At 31.9% G+C, this 15,851-nt stretch overlaps 1 long non-coding RNA gene across 1 annotated transcript; it reads right to left on the reverse strand.

Moving 5' to 3' along the window:
• Positions 1-191: 191 nt before the first annotated feature.
• LOC129917720 (uncharacterized) lies at positions 192-1,061 on the reverse strand. The gene is made up of 3 exons (XR_008772845.1): positions 893-1,061; positions 759-824; positions 192-705 (listed from the first exon to the last, which is right to left on the reverse strand). It is a non-coding gene; the product is annotated as an uncharacterized LOC129917720 (long non-coding RNA).
• Positions 1,062-15,851: the final 14,790 nt, after the last annotated feature.

Consider the following 15,851-nt stretch of genomic DNA (forward strand, 5'->3'; position numbering starts at 1 on the left):
TGGGACACAAAATTAATAATTAAATTGTTGTAATTGTTGTCAATAACTGAAAAAGAAGCGACGCACGTGAGGTTTTTTGCACCATTTGACTTTTTTTTTTACATTTCTGTGAAGTACCTTACACTTCAAGTGATGCCATATTATAATTTACTCCACATTTACTTTTTTATTTTTTCGGAATAGTTTATTTACGTTTGAAATAAATTACTTTGTGCGGCATGAAACTATTGAAATGTAAATTAATTGAAGAAGTTAGGCAAAAACTAGATGATGGAGTTGGTGTTGTTTGAGGATAAATTAGGCGGTAGCATGAGAAATTAGGTACAAGATTAATTGGCATTTATGGTGACTATACGCACGGGGACTTGTAATATGTGAGAATTGACGCAATAAGTTAAAGTGGATGAATCATTTAGAGTTGATAAATGATTTGTTATTTTGCTTTAAGTTAGTTCACTTGAGCAAATGTCTAGAAATAGGTTCTTAAAGAAGAACAGGAATTTGATCTGAAAATTGATTTTAGTCATTGGCCCAAAAAGATTCCGGCTACACTACATTTTAAAGATATTTTAGACTTTCTTCATTAGGCTTTCAAATAAAGATTTTGTTAACTTATGGCACCTTGAGATTAAAAGCATCATAGTTCTGGACAACCAAGCCCTACTGTCATGACAAGCTGTTGCTCAATGAATTTTCTGAAAAAAACTTAAAATATTTATAAATGTTAGTTTAAGTAGGCAAAAAACTATAGTACGTACCTACTTCTGAGGGCTTTCTGAACTTTTCAAGTAACTTTAATTTTAGAGCTTCAAATAATGTTAACACTGAAAGAAAACAATTTTATTTGTTCTGCAATCTATGCATACATAAAATAGATTTATCTTATACTTACATAAGTTTCATTTATTAGTAGTGTACATCAATTAAACGTCATTCTGGGAACGCTTGTTCAAAAATCTAAGTTATTTTCGTGAACGTCATTTACGGGAAGGCTTATTACTTAATAAAACAATGCATCATTCAAATTTATACTATTTCTGGGCGATTACAGGCATTTTAAAGAGATCATTAACTTGAAGAATATACACATTTTGTGCTTTTTTCGTTAATGAAATTTTTGATCATAAAAAAGTTATATTTTTAATAATTTAGACTTCGAAAATATCTACCTTCATGAGTTTTACTCGTATGCTTTTTAATTTTAATATCGCCTTCAGGGGCCCAATTCCTCAAGAGTAAGTTCCTCTGTGTACACGAAAAAAAGTGTAAATTGCCTTGCGAACAAGGCACAGAAAAACTCACTCTTGCGGAATTGGGCCCTAAAAATGAATGAAATAATCACGTTGTGACGAGTGAGTTCAACAGAACCAAAGACTCTAAGATGAAGTGTGGTGTTGATGAGGCTGTCGTCGTTGAAAATTTTGTACTACTTTAAACCAATAAAACTTGATTTCATTCTTAAAACTCATAAAATTCAAAATCGAAATTATGCCATATGTTTTTGGAAAAAGGTAAACAACATATTTTTAAGATATTTCATAGATTTGTTAAGTAAGAAAACACAAAGAATTGTTTCGGATTTGAACGTTAAGGCCAAAATACAAAAATTCTTAGATCTTGCCATTCAAAGATCTTTTACAGTCGAATACTATACAAAAATTTCATTTGGGCAATATAATGTCCACATATTTTTGCATGGCTATTTTCAAATAAATAACTCTGTGGTAGTTTGATCCTGTAGCAGAGCATAGTATTGAAAAATAAGAAAGCCATTTTTGTATCAGATTTTTATTTTTTTATTTATATTTTTAATATTTTCTTATATTTCAATTTACTCAAAAACTAGAAGTCGGAGAGACATGTAGTTTTCAGTGTTTGATAGGAAATTCATTAGAGCAATGTTCTGTATCACTTAGTTTTGCTCTTAATTCACAGTCTTGACAATATTATTATTCAATGTGTTTTTTTAAAGTTTTTTTTTCCTAATTTTAACTTTAAAATTGGATATTTCAAAAACGATTACTTTAAATATTTTGATATAAAATTTAAAATTAAGTGTATAATCTAAGCTTTTAAAAAAAGTATCACTGATAACTGTAAGTGTTGCCGTTGTTTTTAAATATTTTTTCTGGGTTTTAAGTCATTTTTTAGAAAGTTGCATCTTTCCACTCACCTAACTAGGAATTATACTAGTCAGAACCGACTGTAATTGCACAGTTCCTCTTAAAATCGCTTAGACAAACACATATATAAATTTCGACCTTACAGAATAAAGGTTCGTTTAATGCATGCAAACTGCACACCTTTAAGTTAGTCTGGCAGGCACTTGTGCACCTCAAAAAAGTCTGGCAATTTTTTTTTTATCTTCTCGATGGGTAAACTAAATTCTATAAACATTTCAGCCTTACAAGAGCAACTTTTTTTAAAATTTTTTTTTTACACTTTCAAGGTCATATATATATTTGATGTGCACTGCTGAGGACTGCCAGACCAAGATATTTTTACTTAGCATGCTAAAAATGACCACTGTAAGAATTTTCAGCCTTACAAGAGCTACCTTAGTCAAATGTGCCACTAGCTCTCCTACTATAGATCCGTGCTACGAATGGATTACAAAAAATTCACAAACAAAAAAAAAAAAAAAAAAAAATAGTACGTATACACCATGGTGGAAAGTTAAATTTCACGATTCTTAAGAAGATAATAAAAACAACATTGCTTGATTGTAAAGAAAAAAAAAAGACAAATCGTTCAACAGTTTAACACTTTAAATTCCTGATGCCTTTAAGATGAAATGGCAATCTAACCAACACTATCCTTTTAGCGGAACAACATTCTGAAATAAATTTTAGCTCCAAAATAAGTATGCAACTTAATTTATTTTATTAAAAGGTAGGCATATATCTAAATCATTTTTTGAAAAATAATAAATACAAAAATAAACCAAAATTTAGAAAATCAATGTTTTACTAATGGATAACTTGATATATAGTACCTATATCTCTAGAAAAAAATTGAGTAAGATCGGGCTTTCGAGATATTTTGAAAATAAGATCCATAAAAAAACTCTTTTAGGTAGGTAAAACTCATAGAACTCTTGTTTAAATAAATTTGGATTTACAAATGTAATTCCGTTTAATTTTTGATTGTTTTGGTTTAAGTTGGTAGAGAACAACACAATAAAAAAAAAAACTCTATAGATAGAATCAATGCAAACAGGCATTCCTAGCTGAATATTATTTAAAATGAAACAGGAAAACCACAATCTTCACACTATAGAAATAATACCAAAATATGTTTACTTTATTTAAAAAAAGTTGTTGTTAAACTCCTTTTAAAGATAAATATGCCCAGACGAACTTTATCGTTTATTTAAAATGCATACTCAGCTACAATAGAATATACCCTACGTGTTTAATTGTATAGTTAAAATTATCTCAAGCAACGTATAAAAGTAGGAAAGATTAATTTATGTATCCCAAAAAAAAAATAAAATTAAAGTGCGAAAAATGCAATTCTCATTCAAATATTTATGCAATAAAACTATCCTTATGCAAACTATCGATAAATTTGCATCAAAATTTGGCACCATCCGCTTCTCATTTCTTCTTCCTACAAAGCATCAAAAACACAAAATGCAACCAAAAACTAAATTAAACATTTTTAAGGTAAAAATAATCAATAAACTTTGATATTTTATTAAAATAATAAATTAAATTATTAAATTTCATGTCACACAAATCTATAAAAAACTTTTTAAATAAAAATAAATCAATAAAACTGATTTTCAAATCTATTCCATCTAAATTAAATTTAAATTTCGTGCAGAATATCTACAAGTATTGATAATCCAATAAAATTCAATCAGGCAATTTGTTTTCTGAATGCCACTGAACGACTTTATTGCTAAGCACCTGTTTCAAAAATTGATTGTTAAATTGCACGTTTTTCTTAGAAAATGCGAATAAAATCAATCATAAACGTCATTAAATAAAACACAAAAAGTCATTATATGCTCTGTGTGTTATCTTGAAAAGGTGATACAAGTGTTCTGCTGTTTTATGACATGGGTGCGGGTTATTGAATGAATTCAGAATTATATGGTTAATTCTAAAGATGGTAATTTTCACCATGAAAGAATGGAATGTATCAAAAGACATTAACACCCAAGGGTTTAAAAATGACGTGCTTAAAGGTAAATAATAAAATGATAGACTGTTTAGAAATACCAAATTGTCACCACAAAAATAATCGCGAGATGAATAGTTATACCAATAATTAAAATTTGAATGAATGAAGGTGTCTAAAGAAAAAAAAAAAACTGGCGACAGTTCTTTAACAAAAAAAAAAATATCATATTTTACGACTTCCTTGGCGAATATTATATTCTTCTCCTTCGTAACCAAAAGAATGACATAATACTTGTGGTTTTCCAAAATTTAAGGCCACCTTATTAGGGAATCCCAATCAATTTGAAATTTAAAACTAAACGATCATCAGACATTCCCGTCAACACGATATTAAACGCATTGACGTAATGAAAGTGACAAGACTGCGATTCTTTATTTTTATCTTTTTTTTCAGAGGAAGTTTGACGAATTATCATGCAACACCAACTCTCTCCATTGAATGTGTTATTGCTTGTAAGTCCGACGATGATGGATGTGATAATTTGTATGAATTTCAATTGCAGTTTTACACTGTGCAACGCGAATGACGCTACGAATCAACGTAGACGACCGCGAGCACGCTTTTTAGCGCCTTAAGACTCTTGCACTGGAATTATGCTGCACAATATCATTTGTCATTCAGAATGAGAAATGCGTTCGTGATGCGTTGGAAAAAAGTGCACCAAACAATGTGGCGGGAGTTTATATGCGAATTCTTTTTGATCTTTATCGGATGAGTCATTCCAAAGAGCTATAGTCAAATGATTTATATGGAAAATTTGACTGAGACAGTACACTACGTCATTAAGTTAGTGTGGCAGTTAGAGACATCAACCGTAAAAGGGAGAGTTTTATTTTCAAACGCTACATAGTCGAAGCGGACGTGTGTGCTACGTCAGCGGTTGACTAAAAATGATAAGGTGTTCTAAGTGTCTTCAAATGGAAACGTGTATGCAATTGTGTGTGAGCAGCAAGTAATTAATATGGAATAAGAGACGATTTGGTGCCATTTTTAGAATCTTAATTTAGAAAAAAAAGAGTACCGATTCATATGAATGTGTCTAGTCGAGGCGGTGTGGTTATTTGAAGATAATTTTGTAAAATATATGTAAATCGAATGGTAAAATGCTGTTATTTGACAGAAATTAATTGCTCGAAAACTTGAAAAGTAAATAAATGGATGTTTAGAAGAATTGGGGGAACTACTTTATATTTTATACCAGTTTAAACCAGTTTAAAATTAATTAAATTCTATATTTACTTTTCATATGGCACTCATTAGATAAGGAACTGATAAAAGAAACATTTTATACCAGTTTATACCAATTTAAAATAAAAAATTAATCAATGCGAATTGGTTATATGACATTAATTAGCAAAACGAATGAGAAAATTAAAAAAGTACAACGTGTAACATATTATTGGCATTTCTGACATAAATAATGGGAAAAAACGGATCTTTCAAAATGTCAAAATCGAGTCTTTTATATTTTAGACCAGTTTATACCAATCGGAAGTAAAGAGAAAAATGTATCATGCTTTTGGTTTCTGTCTGACACTTATAATGTAACACTGTTCCTAAAATATGTACATACATATAATGAAATGTTAGACCATTTTATACCATTTAAACACTGTTGTAAGTTTGATGAAAAGGTCCTTCTTAGGTTGTTATATGACTGGTTGTTCAAATTATGAAACTTTTTTTGCAAAAAGAACGTTTAAAAGAACTCTTTGACGTTAAAATTAAGTTTATACCAGTCATAAGAAAATTAATTGTTATTAGCTTTAAAAAGTCCAACTTTCAATTAGTATAATTTTAGTTTCTCAAAGTCAACTAAACAAATTATCAATACGCGTAGTGCGCTGTATCTAGAGACATGATCCGATGACTGGTATAAACTATGTCCATAGCAACTGCTGATCTAAAATGATTGAAAAGAATTTATCTTTCGAAAAATGGAGCAAAAGATAGGTAGGTGGAAATTAGACCATTTTATTTACCGACTTTTTTTTATTTTTTTATGATTTTTACCTCATAACTTTGGACTGAGTGACCCAATTTTGATAATTCTTGTACTGGTGCCTGCAGTGTGGTCTTATTTTAATTTCAATAAGTTCTGACTATAAGATCTATGAGAAAACCATAAAACCCAGTTTCGGTCAATGGAAGTCGATTTTGTTTTTTTCATAAAAATGATTATAATATTTCAAACTACAAAAAACGCTCTTTTTGATAGTTTTGGGGTTAAATCTAAGTTTATACCAGTCAACTATTAAGCTTTAAAGAAAGTTAAACAGACAATAACTATAATTTCAATAACTTTATTGTAGTTCAAAATTTGAATGCTCTGCTATATTCAAATACCTACGTAAAACACACCTAAAAACAAGAAAAAACTACAAGGCAGAAGGATAATAAACTTTCTTATCCTGATGGGAATGCTAAATAAAATTGCCTCATATTGCTCCTCCATAAAAATAAAAACTACACAAACATCTCCATAAAACCTCTCAGCTAGTAGTTTATGGTTAAAAAGTAAAATATTATAATTCCCAAAGTCACCATAGCTTTATTGCACTTGTGGCAACTCATCGCCATAGCAAATAAACAAAATGTAGATATAAATAAATCTCCCATTTTTATTATCCTTATACCTATACTTGTGACTTGTCCAGACAAAAATTACCCCCATAAACTTGTCTCAATTTCAAAAACAGCATCCAAATCACGTAACATCTTTCTTCTTAACTTTTTTTCTTTTTTTTTTTAAATAAAACAAGGAAAAAAAAATAATTTCTCAACTCAAAAACAATGAGGAAAAACACACACAAAACTTACTCTACTCTTGTTACAACAGATGGTCTCTCCGCTAAATAATAGACAGCTGCATCCGGTTCTTCTTCTTCTCTTGTATATATTTCCTCCAAGAAACAACATGTTCCACATTTTCTTCTTATTTAACTTTCACCATCCTCTCAAGTTCAACCCCATCGCAGTTTCCTTTCTATAAGGCTTCTATAAAAGGCAACAAAACCACCACCTCTTGGGCAAGTATTTAATTGCGCCTGAAATGTCAAAGCAACACAGTTATTCCGAAAAACAAAACACCAACGGCCACTTAAAATTAAGACAACCCCAAAAGAGCCCCGCCCCACATAAGAATTCCAACAAATAAATTTTATTGAAACTGGAAGGAACTCTGCAACACTCTTTTGTGTTTCTGGTGTTTTCAAAAATTGCTTGCAAGTGTGACAATACACATATTTTTGGTTGTTTTTCTCTCTCCCATTCTTTTTTGTCTGGTTTGCATGTCCACTGATTCGACTGAGCTCTCTGCCAGATGTCCTTCGTCCCCCTTAGCCGAAGCATTTTTCTACCGTGTCCTCTGAACTTGTTTCGGTTTTTTTTTTCATACCTATATTTTTTTCTTGTACTTGCTCAAAAGCTGTGGTATCCTACCCAGAAAAGTTTGAGGTTTCCAGGGAAATGAAACTCCATTGCCCAGTTCACCGCCGCCATCACAGAACCACCGCCTGCGTAGGGTGTAATGCATGACCAAAAGGACACTTAATCACAAGTGCCAAATGCACTTGGAGGCCAATTATTCTCTACCGAGAGGGACTCCATGATGGTTGGCTTAACCCTTCCCTACCGACATAGTCAAAAATAAAAAAAAAAAGTGCTGAATTCAAGCAAAACAGCAAAAACCTGGCCTCTCTGTGAATGTGGTGGCCGGAAATAGCACCTCTGCAGTCACAGCAACTGCCAGCTTGCCAACAATTAATGCGGTTAACAATTTGACAGAAGTAATGGTCTTCCACATCGCGCGCAACCTGACGAAAAATGTTTCGTTATGTGTGTGTAAGGGTCTGTGCATCGTTTTGTTGTGACTCATATGTGACCTCTTCTTCTGATTCAGTTTCAGATTCAGCATAAATGAATTCAAAAAAGTGAGGTGAGTGTGTTCAGTTGTTGGTTGGTTTGGTTTGGTTTGGTTCGGTTCGTTCATTCTTCTTGCCCATCACTATACAAAGTTGTCGTGTCCTTAATGTCGTCCATTTTCTCCTGGCAAAGTGGCAAGGACGCAATATTTTGCATATGTGGTTTTTGGGAAATAAATTGTAACTTCGATGATTAATTGCAATGTCAAAGAGCAATGCTGTCGTTTTAAAACGAACACAACTCTCTACTCTACAGTATACACTGCTGAATGCTGCAAAAACCAAAGTCATGAACACATGGAACGCCAAAGCCAACGCTGCCGTCACCATAAATGACTGGCCTTGTTCAACGGAAGTGTCCAGTGCGAATTTAATCAAATTTAACAAAAAAAAAATATATTAAAAAAAAAAATTGAAATGCACAGAAAATGAGAAACGGATGATTTCTGGTTCATGTTACATAAATTACTTTTCTTTTTTTTTCCTGTGCGCACTTAGTCCGATGTCAGGTGGGATTTCAGGACGATATGCTGCCAAGAATTTATGTGAAAATGAAGCAATTAAGAAGGATAATGAAGTTCCACAGAGTTTCATTTCGTTTATAGACTGGCAAGGTTCAAGGTGTAAGTAAAATAAAAAATTGTCGAAAAATGCATTTATATTTTCAACTTCTTACTTAATTGAAAGTTTATAAAGTTACAATGAATTGAGTTTTTTTTATGGTTTGAGCTGGCTTTTTCGTCTAATGGTCGATTCCTGCTATTAAACTGTTTTTTTTTTTTTTAATAAATCGCTCTTATGGTGCCGTGAAATAAAGCAGAGCGAAATAATGCCGAATTCAAAAAATCGGCCTTATTTCACTTAACAAAAGCGAAATATCGCTGAATTTCAACATTCGGCCTTATTTCACAATGACAAAGTGAAATTACGCCGATTTGGCATTAGGTATTTCAATTGTCAGTGGGGCAAATCTTGCTAAGTGGAACTTACGAAAAATTTTAATGTAATCACCTGCACCTGCAGTCAGTTTGGTATTGAAATGCCATATTCTTATCACAGGGACATAAGGCCCATGGACATATCAGCCACTTTTTATTTGAGTGAGACATGAGATTCAAATTAAATGTGGGGCTTATGCCAAACTCAGTTTGGACATAAGACCCACAAATAAAAGATGGACGTTATGTCTCACTAACTTCACAAATTATAAAATTATCTCCTAACTGGATTTGGGATAGTAGTTACATGATTCGATTTTGCCCTTATGTCCCACCCTATTGGCACATACGCCGGTCCAAAGCAGGGCAGCATGTCCCCAGCCTCACAGCATACTTCACTGTTTATACGCCTAAGTCCTGGCTCCTCGGTATTATTATTGTATTTATGTGTTGTGTATACCAAACGACAAAGATATGTTTATGTTTTAACTTGGCAAACGCGAAGCGGAAACAAATTTGCTTACATGAGATTTTTTTCAATTTTGTTTTATTGAACATACTATATACTTAAGCTTAACTTATTTCTAATAAGATACATTGATTGATATAAAATTTGTTGGCACATATGGGGCCTAACCTTATACAATGGATAAAAGATAAAATTATATATAAATATAGTACATGAATAGGCTTAATTTTACAAGTCTGCTGACTAGGTTATCCTCGGGGTGTTCCGTCCCGGTTGTCCAGTTGTGGTATTGATTATGGTGGGTTGGGTGGTATGACATTTAGCCGCGGTAGTAGGCCGATTGCGTATCGGCGTAAAAGTAAACTACTTCCTCGTTGTCGGTTGGGTTGCTTACATGAGAATCTATTTAATTTTCGGAACCCAAACGCGAAGCGGAAAAAAAATTTTGCCCACGGGAGAATAAATTTTGAGGAGTGAAAATAAAAATTCGCGCCAAAGATATTTTATTTGTCAATCGATAATAAGTAGTTAAGAAGTTTTGCCAAGACATAGGTACATACCCACATTCATACAAAACGGTTAAAAACAGTGGAATCCCGATTTTCAATATCCCGTTTTCTGAAATCCCGAAAAAAATGTTTAGAATCCCGTTTCTAAAGTACTGTTTTTTTTTAAATCCCGTTTAAGCAAAATCCCGTCTCTGGAAAGCCCGCTTTTTAAAACCCCGTTTACCCCGCAAATCCCTCTTCGTACTTTCATAACTGCTACTCAATATGGTACACTTAAAAACCCTAGCAGTTCCTCAATGTAAAAAAATGAATAAAATATTGCATTGAACATTAAATTTGTATTGCAAATGAAACAAAATCGAGGCGATTTTTAAAATAAAACACATTAACACACAATTGTGTTGATATCAAAAGCGGGGTTATAAAAACGGGAATTTGATAAACGGGATGTTAAAAACGGGATTTTAAAAAAGCAGGATCTATTAAAAAACGGGATTTTAGTGGTAGGACTCAAGTAGCACACTGGTGTATAAATTGGTGTAAATTCAATAATTTTGGTGTAAAATTGAGGAAATTGAAAAAATATGGTGTATTTCTCAAAATTAGTGGTATAAAAATTATACCACTGTCTTTTCTGTAAAAAATTTCAACATTTTTTTAAGATTCCGTGCAAAAAATACACCGATATTCAGTTGTTTTTATAATATACCATTAATGGTGTATAAAATTATTCGATTCTGAAATCAACCAAAACGGTACATTTTGTAAACTCTCTTTGGTGTAGAAAGCACACCCTGTGGACATAAAATTCACCAGAATGCATAAGTAGGAGACGACATATTTTTCAATGGCCGCCATTTAAAAAAAGTAGACAGCAAATAATTAGTTTTCTATAATAGTATATTTATCGACCTAATTATCCCGCAATTTGGTTTTTTCTATGCGGTTTATTATATTATAAAAGAACTCTTCTAAAAAAAATGTAAAAACAACAAAAAAAATAAAATTTTTGAAAAACTGATTTTTAAAATCGAACAAAAAAATCATTAATTCACTGATATTTTTGAGGCGCTCGATTTTTAGAGGGGGTAGTATGTAAAATTAGTAGACAGAATGTGTTTCGTTTTAAAATTAGGCAAACAAATTCATATTTAACCATTAGTTTCTTATGGCAATATTATGAAAGTGAATAAAAATTCATTTACATTTATTTCATAACAAATGGTGTGAATTAGAATTCATCACACTGTTTGAGGTAAAAAATAAACTTTGGTTCAAATTTTAAATCAGAATAATTTAAATGGTGTATTTTATCCGTAGATTTATTGTGTATTCTTCAATTTCAAAGGGATAATTTTCACCAAAAACCAGATCATTTAATATACCACTAGCGCCATTTATACACCAAAATCGGTATATTTTTTTAACCACCGGAGTTTATTATATACGAGAAAATGGTGTATTTTTTATATTCAAAATGCATATCACGAAAGTGCAAAAAATACACCAAATATTTTGGTGTATTTTAGACTTTTGTGCTACTTGAGGAATTTAAAAAAACAGGATTCTGATAGTCCGGATATCGAATCCAATCCGAGTTGTCAATTTTTCAAGAATTGGAAAATGAGCTCGGGAGCATAGTTCTCGCATCTAGTTTGAAATAAATGAAAACTGTGCGGACAATAAGAATAATAAATACCGAAAGTTTTAGAGGGCAACGTAAATAAGGCAACTTTTTAAATCTTCATCTATTTAATTCTTTAAAGTACAATATTTTACAAATAGACCATTTCGCGAGTACGTATTAATTTTGTTTTGACACATAAATATGACTGTACAGCTGATTGATACCTATTCTTTTCGGTCCAATTCTGTTTCTTTATTCATTACAGTCTGGATATTCTCCATGAACAACAAATTTTTTTCTCATCGGTCTATTCTTTTAAATATCCAGAAAAAATAAAGAAACACACCCCATCTCCATATTACATGCTATGATTTCGGACTATTTTCTGAATCGAAACTTAAATAATTTATGTTTAACATAAGCTCTTATTCCCTACTTTCCTGCATAATCTGTCACATAAGGATTTATGTAGAACTTAAATGCATAAGTTTCGATTCAGCAAACGGGTCTTTGTGATTTAAATATAGGAGCGCCTTTGCAAAAATTAAATTGGTTGGAAGAATATTAGGATTCCTTTAGTTTTTCAAAAGAAATTAGGGCGCCTTGTTCTTCAAAGATGAACGAATATTTTAGACACGCCTTTTGGGGGCGCCTTCATTATTAAAAAAGTTTATGACAAAAAATAAGAGCGCCTTTGAAAAAGTAAAATAGAAAAAAAATTTTTGGGCGCTTTTCTGAAAGTAAAAATAAATAAAACATCGATTGGAAAGACTTCGTTGTATAGACTTTCGGGGCTTGAACCCCTGGGCGACAGCCCAGGCTGCCCCCCCCCCCTAAAACCAGCCCTGGTTAAAAACATTGACTCTTCTAAACAACAAATGTATCATCCGAGTGTAGTTGTCTTATTTTTACCTATAAAATGTCTAGCTTTTAATAATAATAAGTCTTTCTTTTTCATCTTCAAAAAACTTAATCATTCGATCTTCCTATATACAATCCATTTATCACCAATAATCCTATACAACCACTCAAAGTTCATTTCATGTGCACATTGCAAATTTATATTTGATTGAACATCAAAATCACGACTATAAGTAGAAGGTAAGTACATATCTCTAACTCCCAACTAAAGTCTAGATAATAATACAAAAGCCACCTTTGCTGGAGGTGAGGTTTAGGATAGAAACTAAAAAAAAAAATATATATCCTCAAAAACCGATTAAGCGCAATAAAACCTATTCCAACCCCAATCTAAACCAATCCCACCCTCCTCCATCCTAATACTTATAAACGTGTAGTAACTCTCTTTTCGCTTAACCCACCTTTTGGCAGTTAAACTTAATTTGATTGCTATCGTAATTCCTTCGCATAGTCGTCCTTGGCCTGCTCTTCTTCCAGGCCTTAGATCTCTTCTTTACACACAACAGCAGACGGCTCAACATTTAAGTACAATACTCACATCTATCTGCTTTGCCCTTCCGGCCAATCGACATATCGCTTCTCAAGCTTCATTGATTCACAAAAATATATTGGACACATAATGTTAGAGATTTCTTCTTTATCCCCTTCTCCTTTCTCTCTGTTCCAATGAACCCATTCCATAAGTCTCCTTTCGAAACTGGAGACTCCTGCTGTTGCATACGAGTATATCCAGGATACATCTCTAATCCCAAGCTATTTATGGAGAACACGAAAGGAAGTTAGAAGAACAGAAAAAAAAAAAATAAATCCGAGTTGAAAAAAAAATTGAAGATTGTTCTTCGCATGTGGATTTATCTTAAATAGCCTTAAGGTAACTTATTGCAGTATATCCTGTGTTCTTTCTATTCTTTTCTGTCTTGACTCCTGAAGTTAGAAGTATTGCAGTATGTCCTGTGTTCTTTCTATTCTTTTCTGTCTTGACTCCTGATGCCTGCCTGCCACTTGTGTGACGTCTCTTGGTCTCTTGGTTGCTGGTGCGATGTCTTGTTCTTTTGCAATATTGCATAAAAGGAGGGCAGTAAGAATGTACTAGATCCGAAGGAGTGAGGAATTGAACGGATTATCTTACCTTCTTTTTTTTTGTCAAATGTGTGTCTTTTCTCTTCTTGAACATTGTATCGAAATTTTCTAGAAAATCTTTTCGTTTTGTCATTTTATTTAGCGACTTATGTGCCTTTGGTTGATTTTGTTTTACTTTTTTTTTGCTGTGTTTTTTTATTTGGTAAGCAACCCTCTCAACTTTGACGACTGGTTGCTCTTTCAAGTTTGAGAAATTGGAAATTTATTGTCAAAAGACTTTCATGTACAAGATACTACTTACTCGTACAATGAATATAGGGTTGTTGCATTGAATAAGCTGATTAAATCTAATGGTATTTCTGAAGAATTCTAGTTAATATTAAAAAGGGAGTAGATACATGTCATTCAGAACGAAAATGGACTTTGTTGATTTTAGTAGAGAAGAGAAAATCCTGATTGCGATGTACCTATAACATGGCTGGAGATTGAAGATTGTCAATTTAAAGGTTATTTAAGACAAAGCTTGATGGAAAAATATCATGTAAGTATAAGGAATATTGAATTTAAATTGAGAGGTGAAACGTGTAGATTTATCCCTTCCTTTGTTAAAAGCTTGATATTAAATTCACTCTCAACTAACACAACAGCTTCTGTAAATTGAAATCTTGCAGGTATTACTATTTATAGAGCTTGTATACAGCTTGCTTAAGAATTTAATTGCTTATAGAAATTCGAACTCGTTTAACAACTTCTAACAAGTTGTTTAAATACTGTTTAAGAAACTTAATCGAAGAAAGCTTGTTTTTCGGATAGGCTTCGGTTAATGAACTTATAGAAGCTTTACCGAAATTACCAAGTTTTGTATTTGATTTTGGGTTTTGAATTTGAATAATCGAGGACATTTCTGCTATTTGAAGTGATAAAGTTTTTTATTTTGTTAATAAAGATTCTAAGATGGCCGAATGGGTAGAGTGATGGATTAACTAAGTAGATACGAAGTTCGATTTCTAGGTGAAGTAAGAAAATGATTATACTTTAAAAACTATTATTAATTCATAAACAAAAAAAAGTAATGGAATGCTATTTTATAATTTCGGATCAAAAGATAATATGCATGGTAAAAAAGTAAAATCAAAACCAACTGAAAAAGAAAATTTTTATTTTAAAAATTTTTGTTTCTATAATTTCGATAAGAGCAATACAAGCACTTCCGAAGCTATCTGTTAAATTTCAAAATTTTTAAATAAAAATTATATAAAGTATTTTCAAATCCATCTCAAAGCTTCAGTAGAGCTTCGGTAAAGCTTTATTTAAGCTCTTTATAAACCTTTTAAGGACATTGTTATAAAAGGTCCAACTTGTATAACATTCTCCTTTTTCTTAATAAAGTTGAACAGAGGTTGAAACGTAGCTTCTGTAATACCTTTACCGAAGCTGAAATGTTCGTTTTTTCATCGCTAAATCGTTAATAATGTTAAATGAAAATAACATAAAGTATATTTCAAATCCAAAATAACAACATTTTAAGACCATAAACTTAAAAAAAATATGTATACATAGAATAATGAAATAAGTTCCAACCGAAACAACTCACAAATTCTTGAATTTATTCTTACTGACAAATTCATCACAAGCTTAAAATTTATCAATCTTTTTGTAAAATAATAAATAACTTAATAAAGCTCCTCAAAGCCTTGTATTGAAATAATGAATACCCAAGCGAATTACCAGCTTAAAAAAAAACACTTTCATTTAGTTGCTTTGTAAGTTTTACAACTCTAATCTCTATTGTCTTTGATGCTATGCTATAATTTCAAAACTTTCAGCTATCTCTTTCTGGTTTTGTCAAATAACTTTTCTGAATTCCCTGCATTACACAAGACCTCAACCCCAAACTCAACCGCCCCAAAAGCCTAAACCAACATCAAAAGAATAACTTTCGCATACGTTTTGAGGTTTTCTGCAAATGTAACAAAAATAAATTGACTTCACCTGGTTACTACTGGCTTCGGTAACCACAATCATCATACCGCAAGTGCACCACAAAGTGCACCACTTAATTTTCAACCGCACCAAAAATTTTCTATAAACTCTCTTGGACAGCATCAATTTTAACCAAGTTCGTTCTATATTTTCTCTCCACCCTGCTCACAGGGCGGTAACTTCAATTCCAACAAAAACAATTCCAAAAAA

The sequence above is a fragment of the Episyrphus balteatus genome, chromosome 4 (genome assembly GCF_945859705.1).
Source record: "Episyrphus balteatus chromosome 4, idEpiBalt1.1, whole genome shotgun sequence".
Classification (NCBI taxonomy): domain Eukaryota; kingdom Metazoa; phylum Arthropoda; class Insecta; order Diptera; family Syrphidae; genus Episyrphus; species Episyrphus balteatus.